The sequence below is a fragment of the Phyllobates terribilis genome, unplaced genomic scaffold (assembly GCF_046119375.1).
Source record: "Phyllobates terribilis strain yellow unplaced genomic scaffold, ASM4611937v1 Scaffold_9__5_contigs__length_417890890, whole genome shotgun sequence".
Lineage (NCBI taxonomy): Eukaryota > Metazoa > Chordata > Amphibia > Anura > Dendrobatidae > Phyllobates > Phyllobates terribilis.
The window spans coordinates 108,838,283-108,854,895 of NW_027362769.1; the positions used below are offsets into that span (position 1 = coordinate 108,838,283).

Genomic DNA, 16,613 nt, shown 5'->3' on the forward strand with positions numbered 1-16,613 from the left:
AACTTCCCCTACATAAACTTGGGCTGAGGCAGGGTTAGAGAGAGGAGTTCCAGACAGAGACGGAGTCTGGTCTGGACACGCAGAAACAGGGACAGATAGACATCAGGAGCTCTGTAGGAGCCAAGGAGAAGCGCCAGGGGCTGGAACTGTGCAGAGCTCGCCCTGGGAGAAGGTACTAAAACCGGACACAGGAGTCCGAGGCTGTGGGGACTAAGATATACCCAGCAGCAGAATCCATCCGGCAGGGGATTCCAGGTCCTCTGGCCATAAAAGCCCGGAGGCTCAGGCACAACGAAGGGACCAGCACCACCATCCCGGAGCGGAGGCTAACAGGAGACCCCAGGTCACCAGCCATACGGGTGAGCACCACACGGTATACCCAGGGACGTGGGCTACTTGTAACCGCCAAAAGCAGGGTAGCCAGGAAGGGTACAGACTAACGGGAAGGCCTACAACTCCACCTGGCCAGGGGAACTCCGGCTTACTCGCAGACTAACCAGGCCCCAACTACTAGCCAGTACTCCCGGGGGAATTTGCCTTGTACCATCAGTAAAGACCCTGAACTGTACCCTCGCGTTTCCGTGCTTCCTTGTCGCACCGTTAGTGCTGGGACATCCACACCATCACTCCCAACATCAACCTCATCCTCTGCCCTGAGGCCATACCCCTCCCGTTGGGGGTTATACCATCCACGCTGCACATCCGTACCACCGGCCTCAGCGGACTGCCCTGCAGCGGCGGCTTCATAGCCGCATTCAACGGGTGGCGTAGTCGGACACTAATACCATCATACCAATAACTGCCACTTAGTTTGACCACCCTGGGCACGGACCGGGTCACCGCCACACGAAGACTACTACCCCCATCGGATCCGGCTCCGGGTATTCCCCGCGCGCACGCGCGCCGCACTATAGCACTGGCCCAGGGGGCGCGTCAATTTTGGCGTAGTCGGCAGGATTACGTGCCCGCAACCACCGGGTACTGCGTGCCTGAAAAAAGAGACTTTTATACTTACCTGTGGTGAAGTTTCCCGCCGTCCGGAGTCGTTTCCCGCCATCTGGAGCCGATTCCCGCCATCCGACGCCATCTTCTGGGCGTGGACTCCGAAAGCCCGCGAGAACTGAAGCCCCGCCTCACGTCCAGACGTTGCGTAAGGTCCTGGAAGGAGCCCAGCAGACGCCGACGTCACAGGAGCGCGACGGAAGGTCCTCAACCCTGACGATCCACTGCGGAGCCGCGGCCTACGGAAGAGGATCATCGCAAGGTAGGCCACGGTCCACTAGGGGGGAGGAAAATGTCGGATACGGAGGAGAGCTTCACCGCCACAGCCGCCGCCAGCGCCACCGCTGCTGCGGTCATGCCTTTCACCATGCCCTATATCCCGGGGGCAGCCTGGCTACCCCAGTACTCAGGGGAGTCACATACCCTGAATGACTTTAAAGAAAAGCTGGATAGCCTCTTCCAGGTGTATCCCCTCACGGAGGCGCAAAAAGTGAGCATCCTGGTGGCCCAATTAATCGGGGCAGCCCAAAGGGAGGTAAAGTCCTGGCCACCTGGGAGGAAGAGGACTGTCAGAGACATACTAACCCGGCTGAAAGACACATTTGACACCCGCACCTCAGCCGAAATAAAACTAAGATTTTATGGGTGCAAACAACGGGCACATGAGAGTATAAGAGACTATGCTCTAAACCTACAAGAGGCCCTGAGAGCCATTAAGCAGGCAGACCCTGACAGCGTGGGAAATGAAGATAAGCTGTTGACTGAACAATTCATTGAGGGTCTACTGTGCAATGCCCACCGAACCCAGTTGCGGGCAATGGCCTTACAGGACCCTGACCTGGACTTTGCACAGTTCAAGGACAGAGCCATCCGGGTGCTCCGAGAACCGGCACCAGGTGGCGCTGTGACCCACAGGCGCCCTGCTATCACTTATCACCAGGAGACGGCGCCCTTGTCTGCAGGGCCTGTGGGAGCTGATGCGCAGGCTTTAAACAGTGACCCGGCTACAGACCTGCACCATCAGGTCCAAGAGCTAACTAAAAGCGTTGCCGCGCTAACCCGAACTGTGCAGTCTTTACAGGTTTCTACTGCAGGGAAGATCGAGCTGGCATCCGGACCGGAGGACATCCCGTGGTGCCGACCAAGGAGGACCCCACCGGCCAGAGGAAGACCCAGCGATCACTACAACGAGGACGGATGACCTATTTGCCGCCGCTGCAATCAACCCGGACATGTGGCAAGGTACTGTCATTTAAACGGGCACAACCTGGGGTAGAGGGCCAACCCCCAGGCATAAGACCATCAGGCCCATCAAACTGGCGTGATAAATACGTAGGGGGACGTCCAATCTTGCCTGTGGTACTGGATGGCATTCCTATGAGTGCCCTACTAGACACTGGGTCACAGGTGACCACCATCCCGTACGTGCTCTTTAAATAGTACTGGAATGACTCGGGCATAACCCGCTACCCAGATGACGACCTGAGTATCGTCGCCAGCAATGGTCAGCCCGTGCCGCAGGTGGGATTCAAGGAGGTGACCATTAAAATCGGTAAAGTCGAACTGGCGGCACAAGGACTGATTATAGTGGACATAGACCGTCATGAGAGTCACCCTAGAATCACCCTGGGAACCAATGTAATTGAAAATTGTCTTGCAGAGGTGATTCTCATTTTACAGCAGGTTGCCAAGAACGCCAGTTCCGGCCAGCAGCGTGTGCTCCAAAAAGAGATCCGGGCACTGATGAAGCGGCAACAGGTGGAACCATCTGGTGGTGAGATAGGTAGCGTGAGAATGTGTGACCCGTTCCCTATTGCCATGCCCCCAAAAAGTGAGATGATGATTTGGTGCCGGGCAGCTATTGGTCTAAGAGGTAGAGACTACCAAGCAATGGTAGAACCCGTCTACTCAGACAGTAGGCCCACCATTTTGACAGCACGGGGGGTGGTCGATGTACGCCATGGGAGGGTGCCCGTTCGCATCATAAATATCGGTGAGAGAGAAGTACACCTGCCCCGGTATGCCACGCTAGCTAAATTGTTCACCATAAACCAGAATTCTGTACAGGCCGTGGAACCCTTGCCTCCATCTCAACCAGAGGAAGGTAACGGCTCTAAGAAACCAATGGAGGACTGGTGTCAGCAACTACATCTGGGTACTGACTCCACTCCCTCACACCAGAAACAAGGAGTCTATCGGGTGGTTCAAGAGTACGAGAGAGTGTTTAGTAAACACCCGTTAGACTTCGGGCGAGTAAAGGGGGTAGAACACCACATCCCCACGGGAGACCATCCTCCCATAAAGGAGAGATACCGACCCGTACCCCCTGCACACTACCAACACGCCAAGGGGATGCTTAGAGACATGAAGGAGGCTGGGGTAATCAGGGACAGCTGTAGCCCCTGGGCAGCTCCACTAGTCTTAGTGAAAAAGAAGGACAACACTATGAGAATGTGTGTAGACTACAGGAAGGTCAACCGTATCACACACAAAGATGCGTACCCGTTACCAAGGATAGAAGAGTCCTTAGCTGCATTAAAATCTGCTAACTTCTTCTCTACTTTGGATCTTACTAGCGGGTACTGGCAGGTTCCTGTAGCAGAGGCAGACCGGGAGAAGACCGCATTCACCACCCCGATGGGTCTCATCGAATTTAATTGTATGCCGTTCGGGCTCTGCAACGCACCAGGAACCTTCCAACGGTTGATGGAATGCTGTCTGGGACACCGGAACTTCGAGACGGTCCTGTTATACCTGGACGATGTCATCGTCTATTCCAAGACCTACGAGGACCACCTGAAACACCTGGCAGAAGTGTTCGAAGCTCTGGCAAACTACGGCCTAAAGGTGAAACCCTCCAAGTGTCATCTCCTGAAACCAAAGGTGCAATACCTGGGACACGTGGTGAGTGCTGACGGAGTGGCTCCTGACCCTGATAAGATCACCGTGATTAAGGACTGGCCAAGACCCTCCAGCATAAAGGAAGTGCGGCAGTTCCTCGGGTTGGTAGGCTACTACCGAAGATTCATTCCCAGTTTCACCAAAATGGCAGCCCTTATGCAGGACCTCCTGATAGGTCAATCTCGAAAAGCCAAAAACCAGAAGCCGCCCTTCAGGTGGGAAAAGCTGGAAGAGGAGTCCTTTTGCCAGCTGAAGATGGCCCTCACGGGGGATGAAATCCTGGCATATCCAGACTACAGCCAGCCCTTTATCCTCCACACGGACGCAAGCAACATCGGACTAGGAGCCGTGCTGTCCCAGATCCAGCAAGGAAAAGAACGGGTAATCGCTTACGCCAGCCGAAAGCTACGACCCACCGAGAGGAACCCTGAGAATTATAGCTCATTCAAGCTGGAGTTCCTGGCAGTAGTGTGGGCAGTGACCGAATGTTTCAAGCATTACCTTGCCTCCTCCAAATTCACCGTGTACACGGATAACAACCCGTTGACACACCTGGACACTGCAAGGCTCGGTGCTCTGGAACAGAGATGGATGGCTCGCCTGTCCAACTTTGAATTCACCATCAAATACCGGGCAGGACGCTCAAATGCCAACGCGGATGCCCTGTCTAGAATGCCGAACTTACCGGACGTAGGGGAAGATCCAGAAGATCTGGAAGAAGTTGAGCTCCCTGCGTTCCACCGTCATGGGATTACCCTGTATTCCAACCGTGTGAAGGACAGGCGCTCCGCGACGTTCAATCCCTTGCCCCACTACAACTGGGCGGAGACGCAAGACAGTGATCCTGCAGTCCGCCTGGTGAAGGAAATGCTGACCCAAGCCGATGCCAGTCTGGACCCAGACGCCCCAGAGGAGACTAAGCAACTGTGGAAGGAGAAAAGTAGGCTGTTCCTCTACAGGGAGAAGTTGTGCCGGAGAATGGTTAACTCTCGAACACATGAGTTGACCTGGCAGGTAGTGGTCCCCAGACGAGACGCGGCTATGATTCTGGAGGCGTACCATAACGGAGCAGGACATTTCGGGTGGAAGAAGCTGGAGTTCTTATTGCGTGAACGGTTCTACTGGGTAGGCATGAGAGGAGCCATCGAGAGGTGGTGCAGAGACTGTGGACCGTGCCACCTAAGAAGGAAGGACCGTGCCAGCCAGAAGACCCCCTTGCAGCTCATCATCACCCGACAGCCACTGGAACTGGTAGCCCTGGACCATGTGAAACTGGCTCCAAGCAGATCTGGGTATGTCTACGCCCTCACAATCGTAGATCATTACTCCCGGTTCCTGGTGGTGGTCCCGGTCAAGGACTTAACGGCTCAAACAGCAGCTAGAGCCTTCCAGCAGCACTTCTGCCGTCCACACGGGTACCCGGACCAAGTGCTGACAGACCAAGGGCCAGCCTTCGAAGCGGAAGTCTTCCAGGAGTTCTGCAACCTGTATGGCTGCACGAAGATAAGAACAACGCCCTATCACCCACAAACTAATGGACTCTGCGAGAAGATGAACCAGGTGGTGATAGACCTCCTGAAAACATTGCCCCTGGAAGAACGCAGTATGTGGCCTGAGAAGCTGCCTGATCTGGTGGACCTATACAACCACATCCCTGTAGGTTCTACCAACTGTACCCCGGCTTACCTAATGAGAGCGAGACCTGGTAAGCTGCCTATCGACCTGGATATGGGAGTCCTGACGCCCGAGGACACCTCGCCAGAGGCAGACTGGGATACAGGGCGGCAGCAGCAGTATCGGAAAGTGCAGGAGAGCGTGGAGCGAAGTCTGTCTCAAGCTAGAGAAAGGCAAGAGAGGGCTTATAATCAGTATGCTCCCGCTGTTCCCCTGGTACCTGGAGAGCAGGTCTTGAAGAGGAAAAGACGGCTCCACAAGTTGGACGACCAGTGGGAGAAGGACCCGTACACCGTACTGCCATCAAGCCATGAGAGCCCAAAGATTTGCGTGATCAGTAAGGATGGAGGAGAAACCACAGCCATTGTCTCCAGAGACCACCTGAAGAAGTGTCCCGAGCAGCTGCAAAGCCCTGAAGAAGAAGATCAAGAAAACCCTCGACCCGCAGAGGAAAGGGAAGAAATGATCAGGACTGTACTCGGAGACTTCCCCCGGTCTTGGACACAAGTAAACGGTGCTGTCGTGGTACCCGTCCTCACCTTTCTCCAGCCAGCCCCGCAAGTGCCTACAGAAGAACCAGTAGAGCTGGAAGAGCAGCCGGCCCAAGAAGCAGAAGAGTCCACACCAGCAGTACAGGAGGATCAACCCTCTGCTAGTAGTGAGCCTGGCCGTGCCCCTAGTGAGCCAAAGAGTGCGCAGAAAGCTGCCCAGCCTGCCCATAACACCTCCTACACCCTGTAGTGCAGGACCAGTGAGTGAGCTCCGTAGGTCCACTAGGGTTACCAGAGGCCAGGTGCCCGTACGTTGGAGAATCTAAGTTGGCTAGTTGCTTTAACTATTTTATGTTTACCTGCTTTGTTGTAGCCGTTGCTAATTATGTTTTTCAGTTACAGGTTTCTTTATATGGACTGACAGGTTATGGACAGTGAGTAACCGGACTTCTGTTGTAAATATGTTTGGAGCGTAACCCAGGAATGAACTACAGACTGTTAAAGACTCGGGGCAGGACAGACCCCTACCTGGTTACGGCTCCCTGTTCTTTGGTGAAATGGACACCCTTATTGCTTCCCGGTTACGGACACGCCGTGACCATCTCATGTATTTAATTGTTATTGTTTATACCCTGTTATGTTTAGTCCGGGAGTACTAAATTTCACTAGGGGGGAATGTGGCACCCCAGGGGTCTGGTTTCCACAGTAATAGCAGTATTACGTCTGTGAGCAGGTGGGAGGTCTCCTGGGCAGGAATCCTAAGCATGCCACACCTCCTGCCCAGTCCTGGGAGGGGAAGAACTTCCCCTACATAAACTGGGGCTGAGGCAGGGTTAGAGAGAGGAGTTCCAGACAGAGACGGAGTCTGGTCTGGACACGCAGAAACAGGGACAGATAGACATCAGGAGCTCTGTAGGAGCCAAGGAGAAGCGCCAGGGGCTGGAGCTGTGCAGAGCTCGCCCTGGGAGAAGGTACTAAAACCGGACACAGGAGTCCGAGGCTGTGGGGACTAAGATATACCCAGCAGCAGAATCCATCCGGCAGGGGATTCCAGGTCCTCTGGCCATAAAAGCCCGGAGGCTCAGTCACAACGAAGGGACCAGCACCGCCATCCCGGAGCGGAGGCTAACAGGAGGCCCCAGGTCACCAGCCATACGGGTGAGCACCACACGGTATACCCAGGGACGTGGGCTACTTGTAACCGCCAAAAGCAGGGTATCCAGGAAGGGTACAGACTAACGGGAAGGCCTACAACTCCACCTGGCCAGGGGAACTCCGGCTTACTCGCAGACTAACCAGGCCCCAACTACTAGCCAGTACTCCCGGGGGAATTTGCCTTGTACCATCAGTAAAGACCCTGAACTGTACCCTCGCGTTTCCGTGCTTCCTTGTCGCACCGTTAGTGCTGGGACATCCACACCATCACTCCCAACATCAACCTCATCCTCTGCCCTGAGGCCATACCCCTCCCGTTGGGGGTTATACCATCCACGCTGCACATCCGTACCACCGGCCTCAGCGGACTGCCCTGCAGCGGCGGCTTCATAGCCGCATTCAACGGGTGGCGTAGTCGGACACTAATACCATCATACCAATAACTGCCACTTAGTTTGACCACCCTGGGCACGGACCGGGTCACCGCCACACGAAGACTACTACCCCCATCGGATCCGGCTCCGGGTATTCCCCGCGCGCACGCGCGCTGCACTATAGCACTGGCCCAGGGGGCGCGTCACTGTCAGTCAATGCGGGGGACGTGGGTACAGCTGCCACTCTCTATGCACAAAGCGGTAACTGAACCCGCGCTGACGCCGCCCCCTTGACTGAACGCCAGAGAGAATAAAGGCAGCGTTAATAGCGTTTTTTCACCTTATAGGTTCCCATTAATGACCTATCCAAAGTATCTAAGTTGGGGACAACCATTTGGCAAAGTCATATACAGAAGGCTCCTCTCCGATACGACTTCTTTACAGCTTGGCTCACAGCGGTTTTGGGAATGTTTTAGCGCGGTGGAGAAACTTCATCTGCCAGAGGTTACACGAAAGTGAAGGAGATATGAAATATCCTATAAAAATGTTGCTTTTGGGTGGTATTAAGGGCTTGTTAGGAAAACAAGCCAAGAAAAACAACACGGTGCCCTAAAACACACAACAGGAGAAAAGCGGTGTAATGAAATTGGAAGACAATATTTTTCCATCCACTCCTTGCTAACATCTGGACGCTTGCATTTTTCTACATATGATAAAAAAAAAAAAAAAAAAAGAACATCCTACGGAAACAAAACCTGAAACATTTTGGATTCTGAAGCCGTATAGGTGACACACCAGCAGATCTTTGTACTTTAGTGTTTAGTGTGTGTGTAAAGAACTTGTAAGAGGACGAGAAGAAACAGCGAGAGGTATAGTATAGTAAGGTCTTTGTGCTGACTTTAGTCCATCTTGATATGAGGCAGAAAACCTGAGCTGCTGATTGTAGTCATTCATCCTGTATTGATCCAGATGCAGTATATAGCTCAGGCTGGATCAGCAGCAGCCACATGTGGGAACTGTTGCATCACTTCAATGTTTCCGGACTGAGGGGAAGTCAGAATTCTCTTTTTTTTTTTTTTTTTTTTTTGCAGAACTCTAGGAGAAGTCTGGAAAACAAGACACAACTGCCGGTGACTGGGACAACCAAGGAAAGAGACAGAAGAACATCTGGAAGGAGTCCTCACCATCTTCCCTCCTTGCCAGTAAGTGACACCAGGACAGTGGCTCTGAGCTGCTATGTGCTGCTGTGCTGGGCTGGGTGTGGTGTTGGGATCTTATACTCTGAGCCAGGCTGTCAGATCCCTGGCATTAATCCCCTCTTTTATGCTACTTGTCTTGCACTGCCATGTCATCTAATGCAGAGCGACAATTGCAGCTGCCCCAGGCCACGCTCAGGACTATCCTCTGTAGGTATTTGCTGATTGACTCTCTAACTTTTTGTCACTTGTTTTGCCTTAGTTAACTCCTGTGCGCTCTTTCACCCATTCACTGCACTCTTCTCAATTTTCTGCTTTCTTATGTTTTCTTTGCTTCTTATGATTTTTCCCCCTTGATTTGCATCCCGTTAAGATTCCTATCTCTTTTTCCTCAATGAGACATTTTTCTATTGTACTCTAAAGTTAGTTTTTTTTTTTACTTTTTCACATACTGTCATTTTTTTTTCTTGCCAGATGTAACAAATAATTGCAGTAACTTCCTCTGATCCTTACGTAAATACTGACAACTGATCATTTTTAGGCTATTGATGACCTGATCATTGATAGGGTATGTTCACACTAGGCGATTTTTTTTTTCTACAGCAAAACATGATCTCTTGGCAGTAAAGTTTGTGCCTCAAAAAAGCAGATTTTGCTTGTTTTTTTTTTGCTGTGGTTTTATTGCATTTTTTGCTGTGTTTTTGTCACTGTCCATTTGTCTCTTCATGCTGATAAAATTTAGTGACCAAAAAAAAAATGACCTATTCAGCTTCATGAGGTCGGGGCACAAAAAAAACCTGATACTTGCATTTTTTGCAGTGTTTTTGCAGCATTTTTTCACCACCCATTACTTTCAATGGGGGAAAGACGCAGAAAAAAACGCTGAAAGAAGTGACATGCTCTGTTGTGCAAAAAAAACACGCAAAGCACTAAATACTGATGACAAAAAAAACAATGTGTGTGCATGAGATTTCTGAAATCTCATAGACTTTGCTGGAACTGTAAAATGCATCTGAAAATTTGCATAAAAAAAGCTAAAAAAAAAACGCCTAGTGTGAACATACCCTTAGAGACATTTAGCCGACACGATTCAATCTTTTTCTAGTTAGTCGTTAACACTACTGTAAATGTACCAATCTTCAGAGACTTTTCAGTGTGATGTACGGTCATGATTTTGGTCAGATGGTTCCCAATGAAGACATTATAGAGAGAGTCGCCTTGAGGCCGGGGTCACACGAGAGTAGATTCTCACTTCCGAGAGAATAGGATCCATTATGTTAATGACACTCCTATCAAACTCTGATCCGAGTGTCAGCTTAGTGTGATCTCGGATGAGGAAATCGTAGCACAGGTAAGAAGATGGAGAACAAGATTTCTCCATCTTCTCCATTATGTGAGTCAGCAGAAATCGGACTGCACTCAGATGTCATCCGAGTGCAGTGCAATGTTTTCCACGCACCCATAGACTTGAATGGATGAGAGGCATCCGATTTGTGCTGCAATTTGCTGCTATTGTTTTCTCATGCAGAATCAAACAGATCTGCATCGCCCCATAGTATAACATTGGGCCGAGCACTATCTGATAAAATATCGGATAGACCTCGTCCGATGTATATGCTCATGTGAGCGAGCCCATAAAGTTAAAATCTGCCTCCTGCAAGAACTAGTAGAGAGCCCCTCTATTAGAATATGGGGGGCATAATAGGAGGTTCCCATTAGGAACCCACTTTTATAAGTCATTGTAGCTAAATAAAAGCAGCTCCCATTTTGGTAAACCTGGACCATCCATGTATTAGACGATTCCCATTCATTTAGATGACCGGCGTTAAATATTTCCTCCAGCAATAACAGATGATCCCTGAAGGTTTCAGGAGTCAGATCTGCAGTGATCACCTGAATAGAGAAGGCATTTACTTTATTTCATATATTATCATTATAGTAATATACTACTTTGTTTGATATCATACGTTCTGTGTGTTCTTTTTGGTGTGACATTTACTTTCTTTTTTTTCAAGGTATATATATTAGGCATTGTTGTAGTGGTATACATTACTTTTAGGAAACCTACAGATCTCACGTCTCGTGCTGGGACTTAGGCCATGTTCCCTCGTAGAGTAAACACTGATTTTTTTTTTTTGTGTAGAAAATCTGCTATGTTCCCATAATGTGCTTTTGGAGATTTTTTGACGCTACATGTTTTCACTGCATCAAAAATGCAGCGTCTTATAGTTCCAGCAAGTGGATAGGATTTATAGAAATATCATGTCCACTGGGCTTCTCTTTTGTTCAGCATAAACTGATCTGCGGTGCGTGATTGAAATCCGCAACATGTGCATTTCTCTTTCGAGTACGCTGAGTTTTCTGTGCAGATTTTCCCATAGACTTACATTAGGTGCGGAAATTCCACAGGAAAAAAACGCATGTGCGTTTTAAGTGCGCTTTCGTGGTGAAAACACATCAAAAACGCATGTAATCTGCACCTAAGTATAGCAATAAAATTTTGTCAAAATAACAGGAATTATCAAAAATAAAACATCTTTATTTAAAGCACTAGTGTCAAAAACATGATAAAAAAATCGAACACAAAAACGCAATAAAAAAACCCACAGGTAACCTAATTGAAATAATAGGTGCAGAAATGGTGCAGAAATTCGGCAACATCAAAAACTCACCAAAAGCTCATCATGGGAATGCAGCCTTAGGCTATGTTCACACATGTTGTGTTTTTCAGTGTTTTTTGCTGCAGATTTTTATGCAAATTTTCAGCTGCGTTTTGCAATGCCAGCAAAGTCTATGAGAAACCTGAATTCTCTGTTCACACATCATGGTTTTTTTCTGTTGTGTATTTTGTGCCTTGGTTGGGTTTTTGGAAAATAGAGCATGAAACTTCTTTCAGCGTTTTTTCAGCGTTTTCCAGCGTTTTTTCACCTATAGGAAGTAATGGGTGGTGAAAAAACGCCGAAAAAACGCACCAAAATTTGTATCAGGGTTTTTTCAGCGTTTTTGATGGCAAAATAGAATGGGGTTCTTTTTTTTCACAGGACTTTATGTACATGCATAAATAGAGACTGAAGGGCAGTGAAAAAAATGCTGAAAAAATGCATCAAAAAACGCAGCAAAACCTGCGTTTTTGACACAGCTGATTTCCTGTCATAGATTAGGTTTTGCTGCAGATTTGTGACACTGAAAAACCCAACATGTGTGAACATACCCTTAGAGTTATGTTCACAGGCAGCATTTCTGCAGCCAAAACCTGCTCTCTTGGCATTAAAAATGCTGTGTTTAAAACTTTTTGCATCATTTTCGCTGTGTTTTTCGTGGCATTTTTGCTGCATTTTGGACACGTTTTTGCAACTTTTTTTGGCTGTGGCTTTGTCTACAGTACATGTTTAATAAAGTTAGTTTCATTCCACACAAATGCTGCTGAAAAATGTAATTATTTTTTTTTTGCAGTGTTGATTATACTTTCTCATTGCTTTCTGAGGGTGAAAAAATGCTGCAAAAACGCTAAAAGAATTGACATACTGCAGGTTTAACCCCTTTCCGATCAGGTCAGTAATAGTATGCACCTGGTCGGAAAGGCCGGTTCATCGGGGGCTCCGGCGCTGAGCCCGCACTGAACCGGGCACATGTCAGCTGATTCTTACAGCTGACATGTGCCCGCAACAGCCGCCGGTGGAATTCCGATCCACCCGCGGCTGTTAACATGTTAAATGCCGCTGTCAATCTCTGACAGTAGCATTTAACTCGCGCTTCCGGGAAGCGCGTCCTAAGCCCTGCCCATTGGTGACCCTGTCACGTGATCGCGGGTCATCGATGAGTGGGCATGACAACCCACGGTCTGCAGCAGACCCCTGTGGTTGTCATGTCTCAATTGCTATGAGCGCCACCTAGTGCTCGGCGCTCATAGCAAGTGAGCATTTCTACTGCATACAAGCGATCTGCTCATCACCTGTATGCAGTAGAAGCAATCAGACAACTGCTGTTTCTAGTCTCCTATGGAGACTATTGAAGCATGCAGTAAGTGTAAAAAAAAAATGTTTTTAAAAATATAAAAAAAATAAAAAAATATAAAAGTTTAAATCACCCCCCTTTCGCCCCATTCAAAATAAAATGATTAAAAAAAAAAACCCACATGCACATATTTGGTATCACCGCATTCAGAATCGCCCAATCTAGCAATATAAAAGAATAATTAATCCGATCGGTAAATGGCGTAACGAGAAAAAATTTCTAAACGCTAGATTTACGTTTTTTTGGCCGCTACAATATTGCAATAAAATGCAATAACGGGCGATCAAAACATCGTATCTACCCCAAAATAGTATCAATAAAAACGTCAGCCCGGCGCGCTAAAAATAAGCCCTCACCCAGCCCCAGATCCTGAAAAATGGAGACGCTACTGGTCTTGTAAAATGGCGTCATTTTTTTTTTTTTAGCAAACTTTGGATTTTTTTTTCACCACTTAATGTAAAAGAACCTATACATGTTTGGTGTCTACGAACTCGTAATGACCTGGAGAATAATGATGGCAGGTCAGTTTTAGCAATAAGTGAACGTGGTAAAAAACGGACCCAAAAAACAACTGTGGAATTGCATTTTTTTTGCAATTTCACTGCGCTTGGAATTTTTTTCCCGTTTTCCAGCACACGATATGGTAAAACCAGTGATGGCATTTAAAAGTACAACTCGTCCCGCAAAAAATAAGCCCTCACATGGCCATATTGAACGAAAATTAAAAAAGTTCTGGCTCTGGGAAGAAGGGGAGCAAAAAATGAAAACACAAAAACAGAAAGACCCATGGTCGTTAAGGGGTTAAAAAAACGCCGCAGTTCTCAAATTCAGTCAGGAAACAAAACAAGCGCTTGCATGAGAAATCTGAGCTTTTACTTTGTATAAAAAAAAAAAACACTGTATGAATATAGCCTAACAATTCAAGCAACGTAAATGTGATGTCATAAAAACTCATGAATAATCAAAATAGATTGCTAATGCCGATACCTTGAAAAAAAATGCAGATGTTAAAAAGCCTGCGTTTTCACAGGTGGGAACATGGCCTAATAGCCCTTATTAATAAAGAACGGAACCTTCTTTGGAGGAATGCAGGCAGGGATTATAGTGTATGTGCTTATCAGCTGCTCTGCAATAGGAATATTGCCAATTTTTTGTTTATTTTTATATTTAAATAGAATTTTTGTTACTTTTTTGTTTTGTTTTGTTTGGCAGTTCCACAGCCTGACAGATCTGCACCTCCCCATCACATCGCTGCTGTTGTAGATCGGTGATCTCCTGTTTTTCTAGTTTTGTAGTTTCAAAAGCAGAAGTGGAAACTTTTCTGTAATTTTAAATATTTACAAAACACTTGGGGATTTTGCTCAAATTGCATTCAACAAACTAAGACGAAGCTCTAGAATAAGGTTCAGGGTTATAAACACACTTCTATATCATATAGTACACATGTACGGTATATATGTAATATACACATGGGTTCCACTTACTAAGGCTATGTGCCCACGATGCAGAAATGCTCCGGATTTTTCCTGAGTGTTTCTGCATCTCCCTGGCAGAAAAAAACACATGCGGATTGTACATGCGGATTGTACATGCGTTTTTCCTGCCAGGGACATGTGGATGTGAAGCGTTCTTCACTTGCATTTCCGCATGCGGGTTGTCAAGCGCTTTCCAAGCGATTTTAGCATCACTTGGACAAGTGCTTGATAACTTGGTCTCACTATATAAATCCATGCAACCGGCATAGATTTATATAGTGTGACCGTAAAAGAATGGTAAAAAATAAAAAAATAAATCTATACTTACCCTCTGATGGCCCCCGCAATCTTGCTTCGCTCCGTCCTGGCTGCCGGCAGCTCGCGGTACACTGAAGGACCTGCCGTCACATGACTATGACGTCAGCGCAGGTCCTCCAGTCCACCACGATCTGCCGGCTAGGGAGGACAAGCGCAGCGGGGGCCATCAGAAGGTAAGTATAATATTTATTTTTTATTTTATTCTTTTTTTTACAGGTTCTATGGTACCCGGGTCCAGAGCTGGGTACCATCCGCACATTGAAACGCTTTGATTCCGCATCTACAGATGCAGTGATGCGGATCCCATGCGTTCCAATGCAAGTCAATGGCGGCGAAAACGCAGCACTTCCGCAAAATAATTGGTAGTGCTGCGTTTTTTTCCGCAATGATAACGGAAATTTTCGCACATGCAGATTATCATTGGGGAACATTGCAGGCCTTTTTTAAGCGTTTCTGTAGCGTTTTTCCGCTGCGGAAAAGCTTAAAAAACGCATCGTGGGCTCACAGCCTGATGCTAGTTTGTAACTGGCTTGATGCATGGTACTTTAGCTTGGTGCTATGATTGATGGCTAATGCTTTTAAAGGAAATCTGTCAGCAGTTCTTGTTATGAAATCTGAGAGCAGCATAATGTAGGGCCCGAGACCCTGATTCCAGGGATGTGTCACTTACCAGGCTGTGTTGCTGTTTAAATAAAATCAATGTTTTATCAGCAAGAGATTATCACTACAGGACTAGGAGGCACTTGCCTCCTAGTCAACTGCTGTGTGTAACCCCGCCCCCAGAGAGTGTATAGTGTACACAGAAAGCAGCCAATCAGTGGTGTGGGCAGGGTTATACACAGCTCAGCATTCTGAGCACTGATAGATCTGCAGAAGAAAAAAACAATGATTGTATCAAAATGATAGCATGTAGACCAGTAAGTGATACATCGCTGGAATCAGAGTCTCAGCCCTTACATTATGCTGCTCTCAGATTACATAACAAAAAACTGCTGACAGTTTAAGGATATTTGTACATTGGTTTTGCATTATACATTTGCCATTCATAGGCCAATGGTGGACATACCATTGGTACAACCTGTAGCCCAAAAGGTATGGGTGGGGTCACTGTCATCTCATAGCAGCAACCAGCTTCTGTCACAAACAAATTATTAGTCTGCACAGGGCCCATATATTGTTCTTGCACAGGGGCCATTCTTCTGTCTGTATCTGCCGATGCCATAGGCCCCCATTCCTAAGACAGGAACCCACAGAGACTGGAAGTGTCTCTTATGTGCCTCAAATTTTTTTAACATTTCGAACAATCTCTTTAAACCAAAACATTGGGGTAGGGTACAACTCAATGAGGAGATCCATATCAACATTCAAACCGCGGTATTCTGTTCATCTCATTCTCGGAGCAATGTGCTTCAGTCCATGGATTAGAAGCGACATGTGGCAGCTTTTTTTTTTGCAGTGTTTTTTTTTGTAGCCCCAGAGAAATAACACTATTACTTGCACTTGGTACTAGGGCAAAAACACATCATGTAATACTGAGTTAAGAACCTTATCATTTGGTCATATATTGAATGAGTTATTTGAATGTTAGTTGCATGTTTTACAAATGGAAATAATGAAAACTTAGTTATCTATTTTATTATTATTTCTGCACTGATAATGTCCCGTATTCAGTGCTAGTCCTGTGGTCCAGGAAACTACACTTGCACCAAAATGAGCATATACCCTGCTGTAAGTACATAAGTAAAAGCAATAGTGCATATAAATAACATAGGGTATTTAGTAAACTCCGTTTTTTATTTAAAAAAAAGCCTAAAAGACATCCCACCAGCGTCAAGGTGAACCCAAATTGGGATGATCTTAACCCCTAACCTCTGGGACCAGGTCCTGAATATGGATACACAGCAAATGTGTCCATATTCGGGACCCGGTCCTGCTCGCTGTTATTCAGATTGACTTCACTTTTACACATGATAAGGTTTTAACACTAGAGGTTAGGACCATCATGATTGGGTC

General features: G+C 47.3%; 1 protein-coding gene across 4 annotated transcripts in view; it reads left to right on the forward strand.

Moving 5' to 3' along the window:
- Positions 1–8,659: 8,659 nt before the first annotated feature.
- WIPF1 (WAS/WASL interacting protein family member 1) overlaps positions 8,660–16,613 on the forward strand; it is a 72,376-nt gene continuing 64,422 nt past the window's right edge. Inside the window, exon 1 of one of the 4 annotated variants that reach the window (XM_073646900.1) lies at positions 8,660–8,799. The gene's annotated coding sequence lies outside the window, so the exon portion shown is untranslated. Of the gene's footprint in view, positions 8,800–8,854; positions 9,004–16,613 lie in introns of those variants that run through there. The other 3 variants (XM_073646903.1, XM_073646902.1, XM_073646904.1) reach the window with 3 other exon arrangements.